An 11476-nucleotide genomic window follows, 5' to 3' on the forward strand; every position below is an offset into this window, starting at 1 on the left:
CTCAGACTCCAGTGTGCACTCCCAGAGCGTCACACTGATAAGGGGGGAAAAGCACATAGATCATCTCATAGATGGTTCCAGACGGGTTCTACACTGGATATACAGTGGTCAGTGGCGCACATGAGGTAGTACAAGCAGAACCTCTCCCTCCACACAGGTCAGCGCAGGAGGTGGAGTGACGGCACTCAGGGAAGCGCTACAGCTGGTGGAAGGTAAAAGGGCGAACATCTATACTCAAGGTATAGTCCTGGGGTCTAAACACGACTATGAACCCTTATGGAAGGCTAGAGATTTCCTCACCCCTGCAGGGACCCCCTCTAAGCATGGCACGCTGGTTATAGAGCTCATGGATGCTCTCTTACTTCCACAAGAGGTGGGGATAGTAAAAGGAAAAGCACACACAATTTGGTAACTCCACGAGCCAAGGGCAAGTATGTGGCTGACGGGATGGCGAAGGCAGCTGCACAGATGGAGCCCGGAGACTGTCCTGAAGTCTCAGCGGTGAGTTCTGAGCTAAAAGTTTGATCCACAGGTGTTCCAGTCCCTGGTGGCCCGAGAGTCATCAGAAGAGAAGGAAGTGTGGAGGAAAGCTGGACCTGGATGCTGGGAGAGAGGGTGTGCCTGCCCAGAGCCCTGCACCCGACAGTAAGTCAAGTAGCCCACAGACCCACACACACATCCAAAATGGCCATGCTAGTGCTCATAAACCATCAATGGTTTGCCCCGGGCGTTACTACCCCTGTCACTAGACTAGTGAAAGCCTGTATAGTCTGTACCCGTCACAACCTGGGTGGTGGTTTTATCCAGCTACCAAAAAGTGGTAGATAGGAATACGTGCTTGTGTGCATTGATCTCTTTCCAGGGTGGCCAGAAGCTTCTCCCATGACCAAGGCTTCTGCCAGAGCTGCAGCCAAGAAGTTGGTGAGATTTCTCTGCAGGTTTGGATTTCCAGAGACCATAGAGTCCGGTCGCAGAACCAACTTCACTGGATAGGTAAAGACCTGAAACCTTGTCCCTACTGGGTGTAGAACAGGCGAGTGCTTTCCTGCTGCCCACCATTCAGTTAGGACCACCCCAGCAGAAAGATGGGATTGTCCCCCTTTGAAGTACTTTTTGGCTGTGCACCCAGACTAGGCCTCTACTTCCCACAGACCCTATAGCTGATGGCAGGAAACCAGGTGGAACATGCCACACAGCTGAGCCAGTGGGAGCACCAAGGTGAGTACAAGGCCCACAATGAGATATGGGCAGGTCTAGAGTCCATTATTCCCCAGAGAGCTATGAGCAAGATGTTGGTTGGGTTAACTGTTTTTATTGTAATCAACAGAGACTTGTGAATTATATCCGAGATGCTTCCCAGAACCGCATGGCTTTGGACATGACCCTTGCTGAGAAGGGAGGAGTCTGTAAGATGATGGGAGTGGCTTGTTGCATATACATCCCAGATGACATCGCCCCCTATGGATCCATTACCCATGCTCGTGAAAAGATTGAAGGGAATTCAAGAGAAACTCTGGGGTGGACACTTTGTCCTTCACTTTGTGGTTGGGGAATTGGAAGGGTTTCCTTTAAGTGCCGCCTGTTGTACAAACCTATGAACTATAGAAACTCAGTGATGTGATGTGAGTATGCAGGCCTGTAACCCCTGAGTGACTGGCCTCCAGGGGATCTGGTGAAGAGTTAACAAGTCCAGCAGGTACGGGCTTAGCCTACCTGTGGGTACCTGGGGCTTGAGGTGGTCGCTCAGGATGGAGTTACAGGCCAGCAAAGCTCAAAGGGGGTGTCAGGCTTGCGGGATGTGGATCCTCTGGACCACTGCAGACAATGACTCAAGCCACTACCTGGGACCGGAGTCTAAGTGGTACCCGGTTTTCACCAGAGCCCGCCACAAAGCGGGTTAGACAAGCTGCGGCGTGGTACCACCAGGTCGTTCATCAGGCGTGACTTGTCTGCAGTGGCGGCCAAGGTTGAGGTACAGAAACAGCAGTCAAGCTCGGGGTCACAGTCCAGGCACAGGGTCAGGGCAGGCGGCAGAGATGCAATGTCAGAATCCAAACCGGGGTCAGCAACAGGAGGTCCAAGCAGAAGGGTAGGGGAACACAGAACTCACGACAGCAATACGGAGGGACACTGGAATACGGGAACACGGAGGAAGTCAGGCAACACAGGAACACGGAGGGAGTCAGGCACGCAGGAGACACTAGAACGCAGGCAAATCGCAACAGAGCTTTCTCTAAGGCTGTGGGGCACAAAGATCCGGCAGGGCTTGCAGGAAGAGGCAGACTTATATAGATTTGGGCAATATGGCCAGCGCCAATTAATGGCGCGCTGGCCCTTTAAATTTCCTAGAAGTGTCGCGTGCGCGCCCTAAGGCGCGGGACCGCGCGCACACGGGGCGAGGCCGGGACTCGGGAGCGGGGAGAGGTGAGACGCGCTGGCGCGGCGCCTGCGGGGAGCGAGAGGCACGGGTGAGCCCGCGACCCGCGATGTGGGTCGCGGGTCCACCCGTGACAGGGGGGAATTGTTAAGGAGCTCGCACTGGTTTTGGACGCCATCTTGACTTAAGAAATCCCAGAAAAAAGGACTGTCCGCCATCTTAGATACAGCGGCCATGTTCGCTGACCACTGTCAAGTTAATGTCATGATTCAAACTTCATTTTATGTAACCTGTTTGCTCGCCTGTCAACTACTTCCCTTTGACATTTAATGAGAAGCCAGTCTGTCCTCGATGCTACATTATATTATGATTCTGGAGTCCACTTATCTCCTTCTTCTCAGGAAATTAGTATAAACAATATCTGTGTACAAGGTCCCTGAGAACTGAGCACAATTAATTCACTTTTTGTAGAATGTATTAGAGGGCGGTTGTAGTACATTTAAACTAAGCCTATAGAATCCAAGCCCCTTATCTCCTCGTCATACCCACCAATGCTGATCTTTCTGTCTTTTTATACATGCAGCTGTGATTAAAACACATACACTAAGAGACTGACATGTCTTGGTTTTATGTTCAAGTTCCTGCTACCAGGACAACCATGGAATATTTAATATGAAAGTCGCCTGTACAACTGTTAAGGGTGGTTAGGCCCTAGATAACATCATTTTAAGTGTGGTGTTATTATGATATTTTACAAAGTTTGTATTGTTGCCCAGGACCTTCATGTTACACATCTGGTGTTTCTGGTTTATATCAGATAAATGTTTTTTTTTAATTATTTTAAACATCTTTAAGATTGTTAGACAATATGATGGATAAGTAAACTGTGGCGTGAACGAGTTAAAAATAGCACCGCTCCATCTGCCCCAAGCACATTGAGCCGTCCATGGCCATTACTCGGCCGCTCGGTTGCAGTTAGATGTGAATCACCTGCAGAGATGCCCAGGTGCTCGGATCGTAATCCGCAGCTGCTCTTATATCTGGAACCTACCTGGACTTGGCGATGCAAGTAACGTCTCTGGACCAGGATGAATTTTGGTCGGATGTCAGCACAGCAGATGTGAGCTGGACATGGGGTCTGGCGTGAAGACACTGCAAGGTTAACATGAGCGGCTGAGCCGGCCAGGGATCCGGATCATCAGAGATGGGGGCTGTTGATGAGCTTCTAACCACATTCTCTTTTCCTAATTGTCTCTTTTATAATATCTTCCTAGAATGAAATATCAAGTCTTTTATGATGTAGGTCAGTGAAGGACAATATCAGCGACAATAAGAAATACTAAGGGGCTGAATTTCTGCAACATGTTGCAACATGGACACAATTATCTAGTACCTGTTAGTATGTGTCATATAAATAATCTTCTACAGATAACTGTACATTTTATATATTATTTAACGCTGCCAAACATCCCCAACCACATCAAAATTATCTACATTGTCTTCATTTTGCTCCATTTCCCAGCTGGCAACTACCTGGGTTATATTTATTAACCAACATAATAAAATCTCTCTGATGGGGAATGATTAACTTTGCCCAGGTGTTTGCTGTTAGACATTATTAACATACAATGGTTTGTCAGAGAAAGGGTTAAAAGAAATAAACCTTTGACACTTATCTGGGGTTTGTTACTTTCAACTCTTCCTCTGACAAAGGGGCAAATCAGCAATTCATTAGGGCAAAATAAGGACATCTACCATAATAATAATTGCAATAGGAGAAAAAATGCAGGAAGCGCTAAAGTCCAAAAAGGAAATTACAGTGAGATTTATTTAAAAATTGGCGACGTTTCGGTATAGACCACATTTATCAAGAAGTTAGCAAGTGAACCAGTTTTTATAGGAAATACATCATACAACAATGAATGCAAGTGGGCGTGTACTAAAGTGCAAAGTGCATCATTTGCATAAATTACATAAAAACATCCATATAATAGTGACAATTCAATACGAAAAATCATATTAACTCATGATATACTATTTCATACCTACATGATCACAACAGTACATTAGTGTAGCGCATAATGTGAATATTTTGTGAACATATGGTTAAAATAACCCTATTGGGTCAGGACGTTCCCTCCTGTGTTGGATACATCTCAGTCCAGAGATACACATGTATCAGTGTCCCTGGCACTCAACCGCACATGTACAAAAAATGTGCGCATGCGCGGTAAGGTGCACAGCGACCGCTGTGCCATAATGAACAAGGGCGACAACTTTGTCAGGAACCAGGGGTAGTGGACCCTCTGGACCACCGCGGACCATGACGTAAGTCGACACCTGGGACCGGAGTCTAAGTGGTACCAGATTTTCACCAGAGCCCCTCTGTAACGCAGGTTGGACTTGTTGCAGCGTGGCACCACCACTTTGTCTACGGTGGTGGTCAAGGCATAGTGCAAAGTAGTCAGGCAAACTCGTGGTCCAGAACGGGCAGCACGGGATCGGAGTCAGGGACGGATTCGAGGTCACAACGGGAAATTAGGATAATCGCAAAGGGCATGGAACAAAGCTTTCTCTTAGGCACAGAAGTACAACGATCTGGCAGGGAACATAGGAAGAGGCTGAGAATTTATCAGAATTTGAATCCCAGGAAGCCGGCATGCGCGCCCTAGGAGGTTGGGATGTGTGAGCTGTACCACGGGAGTCAGCTCTAGATCGCGGCGAGGTAAGTGAGCCAGCCAGGGACCGGGGCAGCGGAGAGGGGCACGAGTGCACCTGCAACCCAGGAGGTAGGTTGCAGGAGCACCCGTGACAAACTAGAAGTATTTTACCCATACAGAAAATTGATAAATAAGCAGTATATGTGGCCACTGTTTGACTGAGTATCTCTATAGTATAAGCAATATACTTCTACAAGGGGGAGAGGACGTTCATCCAAAAGGGTAAATTCCATTGCCTTGTATTTGATATGTCATCTAAAAGAGAGAAAAAGAAATGATAATTAATTATATATGAAGTGCCATGAAACAAATTGTTTAATAATAACTTGTTGTATGTTGAGGATTGAATTATTAGGAGGACACCATCCAGTGACCTCCCCAAACATTGCATATCTTATAGAATCTTATAGAATACTCCCCGATTAAATTCTATATTCAAACCATTGGGTTTTAAGGTGTTCAAACAAAAAAGCCAATTTAACTCTTTTGTTTTCAGTAACTTTTCACAATTTCCTCCGCATCTCAAGGGCGATACATGATCTATTGATACAAATGTAACGTTGGGTGATTTCCCCTACATATTCCTTATTGTCATGAGTAAATGTTTCAGTTGTGAACAATTGATACATGTCCTACATGGAAAACTCCCAGTGCGTTTTTTTGCCCCTTAGGCCAAGCTGAGTATGAGTTTCAAGCGGGCCCACACTATCTTTAACATTTTTGGATTGTCTGGAAGAAATGAGGGGAGGATCACAAAATTCAGGAATGTCAATTCTCTTTGCTTTCAGATGAATGTTTTTTAATAATCCCATTAATTTCCGGACTCTTGTCATTATATGTAATATAATAACGAATGGGATCCTCCCACTGGACTCTCTATTTGTTTTACCTTTTGGAAGCTCCTCCCTCTCCTTAGTGTCAGCTGGCTCTCCATTCCTACATATCACTCTCCTCGGATATCCCTGCTTCATACATTTTTGCCCAAGTCCCAATTTTCTCACTGTATATTATTTTAATGCTAAGTAATTCACTTAAAAGTAATAAATTTACCATGGATCTAAGTTACTATAGAAGATTGTTCCTTTCCGTGGGTGTCGTATATAAGTGTGTAGATAGACCCTTGTCTGTTATTTTCACTGTTACATCCAAACATTTAATCATATCCTGTGAATGTGAACCATAGTGAATTTACCATATATACTCAAGTATAAGCCTAGTTTTTCAGCACAAAATTTGTGCTCAAAAACCCTAACTTGGCTTATACTCGAGTCAACTAAAAAAAATAAAGTCACTCTGACGTAACCCGTAGGTCCTCTTCTCTCTGAGACAGAAGAGGACCTATGGGGGACGTCGGAAAGGTGAGTACAGTGTTATTTTTTTTCCTACTACAGGGGCTGGGCAGGATGTGTGCTACAGGGGCTGGGCAGGCTGTATGCTACAGGGGCTGGGCAGGCTGTGTGCTACAGGGGCTGGGCAGGATGTGTGCTACAGGGGCTGGGCAGGCTGTGTGCTACAGGGGCTGGGCAGGCTGTATGCTACAGGGGCTGGGCAGGCTGTATGCTACAGGGGCTGGGCAGGCTGTATACTACAGGGGCTGGGCAGGCTGTATGCTACAGGGGCTGGGCAGGCTGTATACTACAGGGGGCTGGGCAGGCTGTATACTACAGGGGGCTGGCAGGCTATATACTACAGGGGCTGGGCAGGCTGTATACTACAGGGGCTGGGCAGGCTGTATGCTACAGGGGCTGGCAGACTATATACTACAGGGGCTGGGCAGGCTGTATACTACAGGGGCTGGGCAGGCTGTATACTACAGGGGGCTGGCAGGCTATATACTACACGGGCTGGGCAGGCTGTATGCTACAGGGGCTGGCAGACTATATACTACAGGGGCTGGGCAGGCTATATGCTACAGGGGCTGGGCAGGCTGTATACTACAGGGGGCTGGCAGGCTATATACTACAGGGGCTGGGCAGGCTGTATGCTACAGGGGCTGGCAGGCTGTATACTACAAGGGCTGGGCAGGCTACATGCTACAGGGGCTGGGCAGGCTATATACTACAGAGGCTGGGCAGGCTGTATACTACAGGGGGCGGGCAGGCTATATACTACAGGGGGCTGGCTGGCTATATACTACAGGGGGCTGGCAGGCTGTATACTACAGGGGGCTGGCAGGCTGTATACTACAGGGGCTGGGTAGGCTGTATACTACAGGGGCTGGGCAGGCTATATACTACAGGGGGCGGGCAGGCTATATACTACAGGGGCTGGGCAAGCTGTATACTACAGCGGCTGGGCAGGCTGTATACTGCAGAGGCTGGGCAGGCTGTATACTACAGGGGCTGGGCAGGCTGTATACTACAGGGGCTGGGCAGGCTTTATACTACAGGGGCTGGGCAGGCTATATACTACAGGGGCTGGGCAGGCTGTATACTACAGAGGCTGGGCAGGCTGTATACTATATGGGGCTGGGCATGCTGTATACTACAGGGGGCTGGGCAGGCTGTATACTACAGAGGCTGGGCAGGCTGTATACTACAGGGGCTGGGCAGGCTATATACTATATGGGGCTGGGCAGGCTGTATACTACAGGGGGCGGGCAGGCTGTATACTACAGGGGGCGGGCAGGCTATATACTACAGGGGGCTGGCAGGCTGTATACTACAGGGGATGGACAGGCTATATACTACAGGGGCTGGGCAGGCTGTATACTACAGGGGCCGGGCAGGCTGTATACTACAGGGGCCGGGCAGGCTGTATACTACAGGGGCTGGGCAGGCTATATGCTACAGAGGCTGGGCAGGCTATATACTACAGGGGGCTGGCAGGCTGTATGCTACAGGAGCTGGCAGACTATATACTGGGAGGCTGTGACCAATGCATTTCCCACCCTCGGCTTATAGTCGAGTCAATAGGTTTTCCCAGTTTTTTGTTTTGAAATTAGGGGTCTCGACTTATACTTGGGTCGGCTTATACTCGAGTATATAAAGTAATTTCCTGATCCACACTATTTACGTATGTATAAAAGTTGTGTCATTGAGCCTGTCCAAATAAGGAAGACATAGGGGCAGATTTATCAAGCGTCTGAAAGTCAGAATATTTCCAGTTGCCCATGGCAACCAACCACAGCTCAGCTTTCATTTTACCAGTGCTCATGAATATTTTAAAGGGGAGCTGTGATTGGTTGCCATGGGGAACTGGAAATATTCTGACTTTCAGACGCTTGATAAATCTGCCCCATTGTCTATGTATCGTCACCACGTAGATAAATCCTTCTTCTAAATCCTTCTCCGTCATTACAATATTGACCCTTGTTTTGGGTTTGTTTCTTTCAATTCTTCCTCTGACAAAGGGGCAAAACAGCAATTCATAAGGTGAAATAGCGAAAGCAGGAAGGGCCTCCCACTTTATCCAAAGTACATTGAGTTGTGATGTAAACCACAGCACAGATTATCTAAAGGACATCTACCATCTGAAGGTAGACGTGTCCTACTAAGAAGCATTGGCGTAACTTGGTATGAGTGGGCCCCACAGGAAGCTCCCGGCTGGGGCCTCTCCCATATAATATATGTGTGTGTGTATATATATATTATTCTGTTTACTACACATCAGTGACCTGGGTATTATTTTTTCTAATAAAATGGTTGACAAGGGTGACAATTTTAATAAAATATGTTTCCTAAAACAAATTTAACGCTAAACTTTCCTTAGTTAAGGTGATGTCTAATAGACGGTTCCCATTACTAAGGCCAGGGCCTAGTATTAGCCAGTAGAAATACTGTATTGGTGTCCTCAGGTGCCTATACAATTTACACCTGTGACAGAGCAGGGAGTAATAAGTTACTGCTTAATTTATCGCATTGGCACTTTGCGAAAAATATGTGGGTTTTGGTTGTAGTTTGGACACCCGGTGTCTAAAAGGTTTGCTAAGGATCACTGTGCTCTCACTTTCACCTCAGGCAGTGGAAGGGCATGATGCAGCCTTGTACCTGCGGCAGTGTTTGGTCCCTAAAATGGTCCCTTTCTCATAGACCAGTGATGGCGAACCTTTTTGAGATCAAGTGCCCAAAATGTGACCCAAAACCCACTAACTTTTCCCAAAGTGTCAACATGGCAGTAACATAACTGCCTAAATGCCCTAATATCGTTCAAAGGAGGAAGGGCACCCTGAACAGGAAGAGTCGTGGGGGCCTGGAGCAAGTTCTCTTATAGCTCTAAACCATCCTTAATCACACCTTCTCACTATTCCTACAGTCCCAGGAAGCCTAAGATTGGTCTCTTTAAAATAACACAGACTGTATGAGACTGCAGTTTGCCATGTCTGGCAAACTCTGTGCCTGGGAAACAGCCTGAGTGCCCACAGGGAGGTCTCTGAGTGCCACCCCTGGCACCCGTGCCATAGGTTCGCCACCACTGTCATAGACTAAACATGTTCACATCATCTGCAATAACCCTAAGGTTGGTAAAGTGAACTTTTGCCCTGGGTAAAGGAATAACTAGCTACATAGTTGTATTAGAAATAGGATTAAGGCACAACCCAAGATCTTGCCTTGCCAGAAAATGACCCCCATGATAAAATTCTGAACTTTTTAAGTTCAGAATTTTAATAAATTGTGATAAGTACATTGTAACACTTCCTGTAACTAAAGGCAAAAGACAGGGTAGGTCTCCAGAACACAAGTCTGAACACAGAAGATCCAGAGGCTTAGAGAGATGCAATGGCTCAGCATTTCCAGAGGCTTTACATTAATATGACGCAGCCACAGGACCTGCCGGAACACGTCTCACATCTATAACAACATACTTTTCTTAAGGCAGCACTGAAGAGTTTGTCCTTAAAAAATATTTTTTAATAGAAGATGATATTTAGCTCAGTGGATGTGTAGGTGTAATGGACCTTTTCTACATATTTAGTTTTTTGTTGTATATAAACAACTATTTATTTTACTGCCATTTATTATTCCTTTTTCTATATTCATGGTTATATTTAATTTCTCCGTTGTAGAACTGGTGTTTTTTTTTTGGATTGCTAAGAAAATTCAAACTGTTGAATAAAATTCAAAGAAATATTTTAGAATTTGTGAAACATTTAGCAATGGCTATAATATGTAATAGTGGCCGCTAAACTGTTCAGAATTCCATGGTTGATATATTTTCAATATAGAATCATTCCTATTGCCTATTGTTGCTATGCGCAGTGATGTCCCCTATCAGTTAATTATATACACAGAGCAGCTAATGAATTACAAGGTAATAACACTGTGTATAATAGAATAATACTGTGTATAATAGAATAATACTATGTGCAATAGAATAATACTGTGTATAATAGAATAATACTGTGTATAATAGTATAATACTGTGTATAATAGAATAGTACTGTGTATGATAAAATAATACTGTGTATGATAAAATAATACTGTGTATATTACAATAATACTGTATACCAGTGATGGCTAACCTATGGCACTGGTGCCAGAGGTGGCACTCAGAGCCCTTTCTGTGGGCACTCAGGCCATCACCAGAGATGACTCCAGGTATCTTCCTGCAGTCCCAGACGGCCCAGGACTTGCTGTGGACAGAGGTATTTTAAAGTGACAGCTCTACCTGAGACTATTTTCTGCTTTATTGGTGTCCACAGGTGCTGGTATCAATGAAAACTGTGACAGAGAAGGGAGTACAAATCACAAATTACATTTCTGTGTTGGCACTTTGCGATAAATAAGCGGGTCTTTGTTGTTGTTTGGGCACTCGGTCTCTAAAAGGTTTGCCATCACTGCTGTATACAATAGAATAATACTGTGTATAATAGAATAGTACTGTGTATAATAGAATAATACTGTGTATAATAGAATAATACTGTGTGTAATAGAATAATACTGTGTATAATAGAATAGTACTGTGTGTAATAGAATAATACTATGTATAATAGAATAATACTGTGTATAATACAATAATACTGTGTATAATACAATAATACTGTGTATAATAGAATAATACTGTGTGTAATAGAATAATACTGTGTATAATAGAATAGTACTGTGTGTAATAGAATAATACTATGTATAATAGAATAATACTGTGTATAATACAATAATACTGTGTATAATAGAATAGTACTGTGTGTAATAGAATAATACTATGTATAATAGAATAATACTGTGTATAATACAATAATACTGTGTATAATAGAATAGTACTGTGTATAATAGAATAATACTGTGTGTAATAGAATAATACAGTGTATAGTAGAATAATACTGTGTATAATACAATAATACTGTGTATAATAGATCCCATTACTGCATGTAACCTGGTAATTCTGTACATTCGCCACTAGATGGCAGCATGATACCATGAACACTGTGAATGCGGCTTCC

The sequence above is a fragment of the Engystomops pustulosus genome, chromosome 11 (genome assembly GCF_040894005.1).
Source record: "Engystomops pustulosus chromosome 11, aEngPut4.maternal, whole genome shotgun sequence".
Lineage (NCBI taxonomy): Eukaryota > Metazoa > Chordata > Amphibia > Anura > Leptodactylidae > Engystomops > Engystomops pustulosus.